Source organism: Anolis carolinensis, chromosome 5 (assembly GCF_035594765.1).
Source record: "Anolis carolinensis isolate JA03-04 chromosome 5, rAnoCar3.1.pri, whole genome shotgun sequence".
In the NCBI taxonomy this organism is placed as follows: Eukaryota; Metazoa; Chordata; class Lepidosauria; order Squamata; family Dactyloidae; genus Anolis; species Anolis carolinensis.
Window position 1 is genome coordinate 43500577 of NC_085845.1, and position 12531 is coordinate 43513107.

Genomic DNA, 12531 nt, shown 5'->3' on the forward strand with positions numbered 1-12531 from the left:
ATATATTTAGATGCTGCACTAATCCAGTGATTTTATCCTGTTTGCACACCAGGTACTCTTGCATGAAGTATACCAAGAATCATTATAGCCACTATCTGGATCAGCAGCTTCCCTGTGAAACTCACATTATTGGTCAAGGGCCAGAAAGTACATGCTTACATTCTGGAAATGTACAGAGATGAAGAAGTGGTATAGACTATATATACAGTGAATCTCTGCAGACAATACTTTCAATTTACAGGAACATTTAGTTCATTTCTCTTTTGTTTTAAAAAGAAAAACTTCATTGTGCAGGGAACCAGGTAAGGCAGAGTGTTTGGATTCAGTTAAACGATTGAAGCTTTATTTCAATATGTTATGGAATGTCACATGTGTATGCTTTTTCTGGAACACATTGGTCTTTCCATTGCTTTGGAAATAAATCTTTGTTAATGCATGGTGTCCTTTTAGAGGCATTGCCAAGCTGGGTAGGAATGTTACCCCCCTTTAAAAGTTGTTTTCATAAACCTACAATGCCTCTGAAACAACAGTGTTTTAAATCCAGTTGCTAGTCCCAACCAAAGTAGCCCATTTAAGCAAAGTGCTTGATTCAGTGGATCTATTCTAGTTCGGATTAGCAACTACGCAATTGTTTAGTCCACTGTGGAGTATCTTTTCCAAAGCATCAGGAAAGGACATAAGGAGGTGCCAGTTTGGAGCTCCCTTTGCCACAAGCAACAATCATATTTGTTTCAGACAGAACTCGTCTAGAGGCTACCCAATGATTTCCCAAATTAAACCCCTCCAATTCTGGTAGAGAAGGATATTGTGGTGGTTCAGTCTGATGATGAAGGGGGATTTGGGTTTTCACAGTCTGAAACTGAAAATGTTAGACAGTCTGAGTAACAGGCTCTGCCACAGGCAGGAAGCCAGGATGAGCTAACAGAAGCAGAGGCTTCAGATCAGCGTGACTTTTCACAGGTTTCAGAATGGGAGGAGGGCAGAGAAAGTCAACAACAGCCAGGTGGTTCAGAAAGTGATTATGAGGAAGTCCAATTAGACAGAGAAGCAAGATTGAGTCTGAAAACCAAACTCCCGAGACATTCACTGAGAATTGCTGCCAAGCGGCTGGGAATCCAAGGTCAAAGGAATGCCTTTATGTCTTGCAAGAATGGGTAAATAAGGGGAAATGTGAGGAACACATTTCAGATCAAGCAACTTTGCTTCAGAGCAAGACCTCCTGTTTGTTCCTGTTTCAAGCCTCATGTTTTGCCTATGGATATTAGGGAAAGTGTTCTTGCTTTCATGTTCCTGTTGCCTCATGTTCTTTGTATTTTGCCTTGAAAATCATGTTCCTGTTTTAAGCTTTGTCATTTAAGGATTTGTTTGCTGTTTCCTGGGACATTGAAACCTATTTGGATTATTGTTTTCCTTATTACATTTTTGCCTTACTTTTGCTACCTTTTTACCAATAAATTGTTTATACCAAGTCTGTCTCCAGTGGTGTGTGTGTTGAGAGCAAGGTGGACTTTGGCTGGGGTGCAACAGATATGGTATTTATGTATGTGCCTTCAAGTCATCTGCCAGTTTATGATAAATCCATGAATTTCATTGGGGTTTCTTAAGCATAGAATACTCAAAGATGGCACTTAGTTCTTGTTGAAAAAAGAATATGATGGCTTGAAATTTTGTATGAGAAGCCACAGACACATTTATAGAATCTTGGATTATTTCTATTGACTACATTAGTAACTCAATAAATTCCTCCAATGGAATTTTCAAAAATATTTTCTTACAGAGACATCAAATTATTGCTTTCTTTGAAGGCTGGTGCAAAAGAACTATGGCAATCATTTAAAGTCGATTGGGTGTCACCACACGGCTATGTAATAAGGCAAATCTCTCCCTTAATGCTGTAATTTTTTAAAAAATAAGGAAAACTATATTTTAATTTTTTTTAAGTAATTCTCTTACTGGGCTTTTAAGATTATTTTTTCTGTTGCCTAACTTCAGCAAAATGCTATCTCATTTTTACAATAAGGACACGAGCTTGCAAAACTGAAGAAGTGTTTTTAGCACAACTTTATCCAGCCAAATCCAACATCTCTCCCAGTCATATAAGCAAGGTGGTTGCTGCACACAGCAATTGTGCCACTAATCAAATCAAGAAACTGAAAACTTTCTAGAACAAGATAGTGCTAGTTAGCTATGGAATCTATATTTTTTCAGTATTCCACAATGAATCTGTATAGACACTAATCAAAGGTCATCTACAACTGATAGGCAGCATATCAGAGGAATATTAACAGAGATTCAGGCATGGTTAGTCAGTTACTCCCTTGGCAAATCCAAGAGGTAGCATGATACCCAATTCTCTAATTAATAATGTGGTGCTGTCTATCATCAGCCCCAGTTCAGGTGCTCAAAAGTAGTCCCTTTCTTTCTTCAAATGCCAAAAAAAGACTAAATGTCTTGGCAAAAGACCACAGTCCTTTTTTTCACCTGAATCCCAGAAAGACAAGGTTTTTATCACTATCTCAGCTCCTGTCATGAGCTACATCCAGGCAGTGTGCAGCCAAGTGGAAACCAAGACACCATATTTAGTTTGCCAATCATACAAGGCTGAAATAGACAGAAGAGAACTGTTTAGAATCATTCTAGAGGTGCATTTTTTTACAATTTTAGTTTCCATTCAGGTACAAGAGAAATAAAAAAATAAGCCTAAAATATCACCAGTAACAGCTGCATACTATGGGAAAATAAAAGACAGCTATTAACTTACTGCTTCTATGGAAATACTTCATTTACAAAACATATTTGACAGCTCAAGTTTGTTTGCAATGCAGAACTGTCCTCCCAAACCCCATGGGTCTCTGTGAACCTCAATTACTTCTTTGATTTTGGTTCTTCCACAGAGACCCCTAAAAGGGAAGTGATGAATGAGATCCTGTCAGGCTTCAGTCCCTTGGTGGCCTTGAATCCATCCTGTTATCTGTTACACTGCCAACTATGACATTGATGAACACAAGGCAGGCAGCTGACGACACCCCTATTCATTACCCAAAAAGAGAAGAGAAAGAATTAAGCCTGCCAGCCTTCAATGCCCCACTCTAAGTAGCCTTTTGGAGGGCTTCATTAGGAAGGAGGGATAGAGGCCTAGCCATCCATTTCAGGCAAAAACAGAAGGTGTTCAGAATATCTCAATACATACCATGTTTTTAAATGGAAAGCTTACTACATATGCTTTCTCAGTACTGGCATTAATCTTCTTCCCACCTTTTTGTTTTACAGCCATAACCTCTAGAGTACCATGAGTGATATTCTCCCTCTTTGTGGAATTTATCCTACAATATTACTAAAACTGAACAGGTAAGGACCAAGTTATCTGAAAGATCACCTGCATGGAATTTGAGAGTTCAGTGAAAGCCTTGTAATCCATCACATCATCCCAAGAGGATTGAATTCAAAATCAGAACCATGTTAGCCTAGAATATCATTATGCAACATGATTTTGTACAGCGAAGTTGATATCACAAGCTTTTCTAGACTAAGAATGGAGATTCGGGGTTGGGGAGCAGAGCAAACCAGCAGCAGGATGCACACAGCGCCATGTGATGGAGATATGGCTCAGCTGCAATTCCGGTTTGCCCATCTCATATGATAGTATCCTATCTGCTTCCTCAGGTGCATTTGGAGAAGTAGATTTTGTCTATAAAAGCTTCTGCTACCAACTTAATTCTCTCAGGCCCCTTCCACACCGCTGAATAAAATCCCACATTTTTGCTTTGAAGTGGAATATATGGCAGTGTGGACTCAGACAATCCAGTTCAAACCAGATATTGTGGGATTGTCTTCCTTGATATTCTGGGTTATGTGGCTGTGTGGAAGGGTCCTCAGTCTCTAAGGTGCTACAAGTTCCCTTTGCATATTGGCCGCTCCAAAGAGTAAGATTGGTAAGTACCTATGAAATTCACTTTTCTGTAGCAGCACATCAATTGTGGAACTTTCTCCCAAGGGAAATAAATTCCCCCTCTTACTGAGATTTTAACAAAATTAAATTATTATTCTTTTTAAATTGTGTCCAGCCTGCTTCTAAAGAGTGCTAGTTTCTCTTCTCTTTTTGTTGTTCATCATTTTGAGGCCCGTGGTAGGCAGAAAAATCAATAAATAAAGATGTTTTGTAAATAAACAATGTTATCTGAGTTTCTCTCCATGCTGGTTTGATTCATATCTATGAGGTACATCATTCATTTTGCCATGGGTTCATTTCATCCTTAGTAATACTGCTAACCAGAGATAATCCTTCACTACAATTTTATTGCCCCTGAGAAAGGTTTTTTTCTTTTACTACTTCATTCATTATTAAAACAAGCAATAGCAATACAAGTATTTATGTTAGCAAAGTAAGTAAAGTACAATTGTAATAGGGTTTCCTACTTGACAGATGAAAGTATCTGTCCATCCTTTGAAAATCCAGGAACCATTAACTCAGTTAACAAGAACAGGCCCTTTGAGGCATTGATAGACACCAAAAAGTTTGTACCTGATGGTTAGCACCTAGATCGGTGGCTCTCAACCTGGAGTCCCCAGGTATTTTTGACCTACAACTCCCAGAAACCCCAGCCAGTTTACCAGCTGTTAGGATTTCTGGGAGTTGGAGGCCAAAACATCTGGGGACCCACAGGTTGAGAACCACTGACCTAGATGGAGAACAATACATATGAGGACAGTTTAAAGGACCTAGGCATGTTTAGTTTGGTGAAAACTGAAGAAAAACATGATTGCACTCTTTGAAAACCTTTTAAAAAGTCACATAGAGGGGGGAGGGGGCTGTTCTCTGCTGCCAGAAGGTAGGACAAAATCTAAGGCTGTTAAGTTACAGAAGAGAACAATGAACATTAGAAGGAAGTTCACTGCAGTAAGAGTGGTTTGGCAGTGGAAACAATTGCCCAGAGAAGTGGTGGGGCTCCTTCCCTGGACAGCTTTAGCTGGAGATCCTGCACTGAAAAGTGGGTTGGACTCAATGACCCATGAGGCCTCTTCCAGGTCTATGATGATGTGATTCCTAAATGCAATAATGATTACAGAATCAAAAGACTCATAGAGTTAATGTAATTCAACCCCATGCTATGCAGGAATAGACAGCTAAATAATTCTACAACATTGCTATCCAACCACTGTTTAAAGAAGGAGATTTCAGTTTCCCTGAACAGAGTGGCTGTTATAATCAAGAAGTACTTCCTAATGTTTAGATTAATCTATTTTCTAATCATTTGAATCCATTAATTTATGATGTAGTCTCTGGAACAGCACCAAACGAAATCATAGTATCCTTCAGGGTTGCTATCATATCACCTGTCAATATTCTTTTCTTAAATATACCCATCTCTCTAAACCATTCCTCAAGGGATTGGTTTCCAGAACTTTTACCATCTTGGTAGTCCTCTTCCGAATATGTTCCAGCTTGTCAATCTTCTTCTTGAACTATATTGTTTCCAGACATGTTTCATTCAGTACACCAATAAATCATTCAACTCATGAGGATATTAGGTTCCACCATCAGCCTCTTCTCCAGCTCCTACAAAATTAATTTAGGTTTTAGGTTTTGTAAGAGAAAAAGAAAAGAACATTCACACTTGATTAACAAAATGCTTTACTCACACTTCTCCTTAAGGTTTTTTGAATAATGCCATATGTCTGCTGATATTCTGATGATTTTTTTATTGTGATGCTTGTTAGCGCATTTGATTGCATATAATTTAAACAAGGATTGATGCATGAGAATCAAGAAATTACAGTGACATTGAAATCTTCTTGATCCCTTCCTATCCATAAATAGATATTTATAAAGGATTGTGAACAGCTCGGAAATTTGATTTCTCTCCCTCTACTTTAATGCTTTTTGCTTCTTAGATCCTCTTAGATGTTCCTAGATGCTCCTTTACATTCTCCTATGGCATGAAATGGGTCATAATGGCTTATACTAATTGCCAGTTAAACTTTTATTTCTAGCAAATACATATCTTACTTTGTTAGAAATGTTGATAAACCATTATACATTTGAATCATCCCTAAGTGATGAACATTAATTTTTTAAAATTAAAAAATTAAATATTAGTGTACAAAGATTGATATTTCAGCCACGAAAGACTTGTTTAAATCCAAAAGTCTTTATGTGATGTTGAAGACACAGCAATGTTCCTGCCTGCTGGATATTATCTGGTAGGATGTTCTATGGAGAGGGAGCTAATACACACAAAGCTGTACTCTAAGCAACTACACAGAGGTCAAGCTCCTGCAGAGCCTTCATGCAATGTGTTAGTGATAAGGCAGAATTATAAAGGAAGGAGACAAGCTCTTAGTCACCTTGATCCCAAATAATTTAGAAGTTCATAAACCAACAGCAGAACTTTAACTATGACCTGACACCAAATAGGCAACCAATATAGCTCTCTCAAAAAAATTGCATCCCCACAGGTTTTAGAAGTACAGTAGAGTCTCGCTTATCCAATGTAAACGGGCCAGCAGAACATTGGATAAGCGAATATGTTGGATAATGAGAGATTAAGGAAAAGCCTATTAAACATCAAATTAGGTTATGATTTTACAAATTAAGCACCAAAGCATCGTGTTATACAACAAATTTGACAGAAAAAGTAGTTCAATACACAGTAATGCTATGTAGTAATTACTATATTTACAAATTTAGCACCAAAATATCACGATATATTGAAAACATTGACTACAAAAATGCGTTGGATAATCCAGAACGTTGGATAAGCGAGTGTTGGATAAGTGAGACTCTACTGTATGCAATCCTTACTTCAATAACGAATGTGCCACCGTGGCCAAGTCATCTCTGTTTAATAGATGCTGTAACCAATTATTAACCCAAAGATGGTAAAGGAGACTCCCAAGTACGGTAGCCATCTGGATTTGTAGTGATACAGAATCAAGAGTACCTCCAAATTATAGCTCTCGTCTTTCTGAGGCAATGAACCACCCTCCAGAACAGATAGTCACTCCGTTTTTAAATTAGATTAAAGGATAAATTGCCCACTGAATTGTCATTTTTCCAAGATTCAGCTTCCATTTACTAGGCATCAACAAAGCCATCCCAAAACCTAACTCTGATCAAGGACAGTCACATCTGATACAGAGGTTGTGCAAAGAAGGAGTTAAAGACCATCAGCAGCACTCTGATTGTACAATACTCCAGATGTTGTAATGACTGTTCCCAAGGGAACAGCATTGCGAACAAGATAGCAGCCTGTGGTTTATCTTCATTATGCTATCAGTACCTGTTTCATAAACCAAATATTGTTGTTTTATGCCTTCATTTCATGTCTGACTTATGGCTACTCTAAGAAGAATCTATCACAGGGTTTTCTGGGGTTGAGAATGTGTGATTCACCCAAGATCATGAAATGGGTTTCCATGTTTTGGTGGGGAATCGAAACCTGGTGTCCCATCATAATCCAACATACAAACCACTACTCCATACCAGGTGTCCATAAACCAAATACTTCAAGAAAAATTTGAAAGCCTTTTTGTTCCTCCAGTTTTTTTAAACCAAATTTGAATTAATTAAGTTAGAAGAGTAGAACAAAAATGGACTTGAGTTTCATTATTATGAGAAACAAATCTGAAATATAGCACCGACATGTATTACTTTATTTCTTTACTGTGTGTATGTATTTCAAGTACAGACTTTGATTATGTGCTCTGTAACATCATTCTTGTTACACAGTCTTATGTGTCATGATAACATAGTTAATACCTCTGGCCTAACCACCTGTAAAAAAGTTAAGCTACTGTAATTAGGATGTGGTGGTTAATGCAATAGGAGTAGTATATATGTTGTGGTTATACTGAGTAAGTTTTGATGAGAGTTGATAAGGAATGGATGATGGTTGTTGTGACTGCGCCTTTGGGGACTGTGGATGATGGTGGTGGGATCAGGAGAGGAAGGAAAAACCCTCGCGAGGAGGGTTCGTTGGAGGATTTGTACAGAAAAAGAATTAGGGATCTCAATGGGGAGTCTTCTATGGAAGATTCAGATGGGGAGTCTGTGGAAGAAATGGATGCTGGGGAACAGGTGGTGGCTGAGGAAGTGGGCACTGACTGGGCACGGGCACCGGAGATGCCTGGGGAATTGGGGCCCATGGATACTGCTGAACCTTGGGTATCTTCAGAAGCAGATCCCACTTGGTCTGCTTGGAGGAGGGAGGATGGATTCTCAGGTGTGCATGGTGTTGGGCGTGGGCAGGATGATTGGGATTCTGATGAAGAATTAGGCACGCCTGATCCACGAGCATTAGCTGTGTGGAGTTCTGATTCAGATTAATGATTTGGGACACCTGCTCTTTGGGTGTTGGTGTTTGGACACCCAGGGAGAATTGGGATAAATTGGGAATGTTTGGTCACTTCACTTTGCGTGTGGCAAGGTGTTGCTGGGCGCCACTGGGACTCCTGTACGTGTTAAAGAAGACTGGACTGGGACTTTGCTTCAGATGTAAGTTTATCTGGGTTGCTCTGCAACGGAGGGCTGGAACTGTGTGGGTTTTCCTGGACTGCACTGTTATTACTATTTTTAGCTGCTGTTGCCTCCGTTGCCTTGGCTCTTTGTGCCATTTCGTGGACCTTGAATTGATGACTACAACCTCTGGACCTTGGACTGGAATTCGACCCTGTTTCTGCCTTCGCTCTCTGATTGGTCTACCCACGGCTCTTGACTTCTGGCTTGCCTCCTGACCCTGCTGCTGTCTCCTGTCCTGACCCTGGATCAACCTGACGACATCTCTTCACTTTGTCCCTTGAGCTCCTGGCATTACCTGCACTCTCAAAGCAGTTTGCTGCTGTTCCTGCTATTTTGACTCCGGACCGGTTTGACGACATCTTCTTGCACTGTCCCTTTAAATCCCCAAAGCCTGTTGCTTACCGCAGTAAGGGCTTGGAGCCGTACCTTCCCTTTTGCACCGGCTCCAAGTTTGTTTACAAGCTCCTTTGCCCAGTTTTGGTTTCTGTTTAGAGCTTTGTGTTAAAACTGCTAGCTTGTGACTCTTGGGAGTTTTTTGGGAGTTTCCAAGTCTTTGTTTTGTTTTGGCTGCTTTTCCAAGCCAACTTAGTTTGTTTAGAGCTGAATTGAAGCACCTTTTGTTTAATCTGGGTTATTTGCTTGGATAATCCGGTTTGTTTGCTAAAGCATACTTTTTGATATATTTTTTTGTTTGGACTGCTTTAAAACACTGAAAGTTAAGTGTTTAAAGCCATCTTTTGTGTTTGTGTCTATTTTTTGGGCTATCTCTTGAATAAACTCTGTTTTGCTCTCAAATTGGTGTCTGACTCCTGACAATGGTTTGGAGAGCATTTTGGAAAATTGTTGCTGTGAATAGTGAGAAAGAAGCTGTAAAGTTTGTATATTTTATATATACTGCTGAACAAAAGAGAAAGAAAATCCTTCCTGCTTACTTTGGGGAAAATGTCTCTGTGTGTTTTGTTGTTTAAGTAGAAGACCATTACAACTGTGTTTTTGGTGTAAATTCTCCAAGAACAGGAATCATAGAATAGAATCATAGAGTTGGAAGAGACCTTGTAGGCCAAGCAATCCAACCGGCTGCCAAGAAGCAGGAAAATTGCATTTAAAGTAGTTTTATGACAGCATATAACCTTGGCATTATGTCCCACCCATTCATAATTTACGTCCCAGTAAAGAAGATGTTACAAGTGGCTTGCAAAATCTCAAAGCATTTAGAAAGTAACTAATGAGAAAAACACATTAAGAAGCTAAGAGAGCAAGTAAACATAAATAATGAAAGAGTAAAATGCTTATCTAGGGAGAAATGTTTTCTCTTCCTGGCAGAATACAGATGAAAACACCAAATAAATACCTTTTTAATTTTAAACAAATGTAAACATGTTGTGGATCTATAGAGCATGGGAATGCAATACTAATATAAAAATGAGTAATTCATATACATAAATAACTGCGAGAAGTATATGTTGGTTTTTCCTGACTATAGTACCAGTTTATATTGTAAGTACACTGGGAGGAACAATTAGTCCTAGTCATGGTACACTAAAGATAAATGTGAATGTATAGTTCAGCTATGAATGACTGATTTCTCCATAATTGAAAAGTCAAGGAATCAGTTTCCGATTTTAAAGACCTAGTTTTTACTTTGGTTTTCAGATACCTTTTAAAGTCTGACTAACCTGGGCTCATTTCTATTCCTTTTCCCTCACTGTCTATAAGCCTCTATTGCTACCTTTTGGCAGAGACGAAACTGTCAGTGTTACTGCTGGAGCAAAAGACTTCATCAATTCAGTTTATTATAAGTCCCTTCTTTGAGCTCATCAAAAGTGCAGTACCAGCTGAAGCTCCAAGGGACTCACTCCAAAGTTGGCAAACCCTCTCAAGAAATGACTCTGATCAATGGTCCAAGCTAATCAAAAAAAGGTGGAATGCTTCACAGCCTGCAGCTCAATTACAAGGATGAGTCACTTTGGAGGGCAGGAGACCTTAAAATGGAAATAATCCGAGAAAAGGATGTGGGGAAGAAAGGGGGACAAATCTAGCTATCCTATCAAAGAATCTTCCTCCACAAAGAGAGGGGGAGAAAGGGGAATATTTGCTTTTACTTCTTAGAAATATTTTGATATACACCTTTTCCCTCCCAAAACACAGTTCAGTGTATGCAATTAACACCACAGGGCTATCTATTTTGATAGGAAAACACAAAAGCAATACACAAGACACCATGAAAAGAAGCCTGCAGGAATAATCAAATACATGCAAAAGAACTGGGCCACTGTTACTATATAAAGAAAACCTAAGCCCTGTCAGAGGTATTTCTCACAGCTTCCTAATTCTGTTCAACTTTCAAAAGCTCATTCCGCAAGGCAAAGGTCTGACTGTATCATAAGCCAGACAAGGGGTTCTCTTTGTTGCTAGGTGCCCTAAGCCTAGGAAGGCAGCCAGAAAGAAAGAAAGAAAAGATAGGCAAGTGTGTGAGTGTGTTTTCTCAGGTTTACCCCCGAAAAGCTACTGTAGAATCCTGCTCTGCTCCTCTGTCATTCCCTGGAGTTTCTTTGTATGTCACAACATGTCTCGATTTGTCTTCAACCCCAACTCTTTACTTCCTCAGACTACTGCTTAAGCACACACAAGAGGTCTGTCATAGGCTAACCAGTGAGGCCCTGCTGAGGGGAAAAAAGAAAATATTTCTGAAAATGAAAGACAGACAGGGAAGAAAAAAGAAAGAATGTGGTACAAGGGGGACAAAGCTGGAACAAAGCTTTTGCTTAACTTGAAGTCCAAAGCACTTTCCCTTTCTCCTCCAGTTTTTGCTATGACTAACTTTTATCATAAGGAACAGATATTTCAGGGGCCCCTTGGAAGTTTCAAATATATGATGATTGATGGCCAGTCAAAAGAAACATTCAGAAAGCAATAAGCTGTAAAAAGGAGGAATGTGGCAAGCCTGCCTCAGGATTGCCTAACAGTGCCTTTCAAATTTCTTTCATCACATCATTTCTTCAGACTGTAAGCACTACAGGATGAGAACAAGCGGGGACTTTGTGAAATATCTGGAGCCGCCACTATGTAATCCACACTGCCTATGGTAGCAACCCGAGGATAAAAGATTTAAAGTGAGAGAAACACAAGGACAGGTTTAGTGAGAGAAAGAGAGAAGAGCCAGATCTGCGCAAACCTATTGGGAGAGTCCTGGAGATCTCTTTCATGAAAGATTGAATGTACTCGGTGAAATAAAAATCTTTGTTGAAGTTCTTCTTCAATAAAAACCTAACAGACTTTCTAGTTAGATTGCTTTCCCCAGATTATTTGTCCCTTTTTTAAAATGGATTTTTGTACACACCAACCAAATCTACAACCATCAAATATTTATTCAACTATAAACTCAGTTTTCAAGAAGTGTCTATGTCAACTGACCTCACTCCATTGGGTCAATTAGACCGGCACAACATTTCAGGGTTATTCTGGTTTTTCTTTTAATGAGAAGGAAGTTGGTGGAAGTGTTCAGATTTCTCTTCTGCCCCAGCTGCTTCTCATGCCCCATTGTTTAAAAGCACATTAGGTTTATCAGGAGAGGTCATAAAAAGGTAAAGGTTTCCCCTGACATTAAGTCCAGTTATGACTGACTCTGGGGGTTGGTGCTCATCTCCATTTCTAAGCTGAAGTGCCGGCGTTGTCCGTAGACACCTCCAAGGTCATGTGGCCGGCATGACTGCATGGAGTGCCGTTATCTTCCCGCCGGATTGGTCTACTTACATTGGCATGTTTTCGAACTGCTAGGTTGGCAGAAGCTGGAGCTAACATTCAACTCCTGGGATTTGAATCTGGGATCTTTCGGTCTGCAAGTTCAGCAGCTCAGTGCTTTAACACACTTCGCCACCAGGGCTCCCAGGATATGTCATATTCTTCTAAAAATATCATGTCTCAATGAAGAATAGTAAGACCTATATGACAGGTGCTACATAAAAACACCTTTAGATACAAAGTCAGTGGCAACTGATGGTTGCATGTTAGTG

At 39.4% G+C, this 12531-nt stretch overlaps 1 long non-coding RNA gene across 1 annotated transcript; it reads left to right on the forward strand.

Moving 5' to 3' along the window:
• The first annotated feature begins 8339 nt into the window (after nt 1-8339).
• Nucleotides 8340-9313, forward strand: LOC134299546 (uncharacterized). Its single transcript, XR_010006764.1, has 2 exons — nt 8340-8494; nt 8577-9313. It is a non-coding gene; the product is annotated as an uncharacterized LOC134299546 (long non-coding RNA).
• The last annotated feature ends 3218 nt before the right edge of the window (nt 9314-12531 follow it).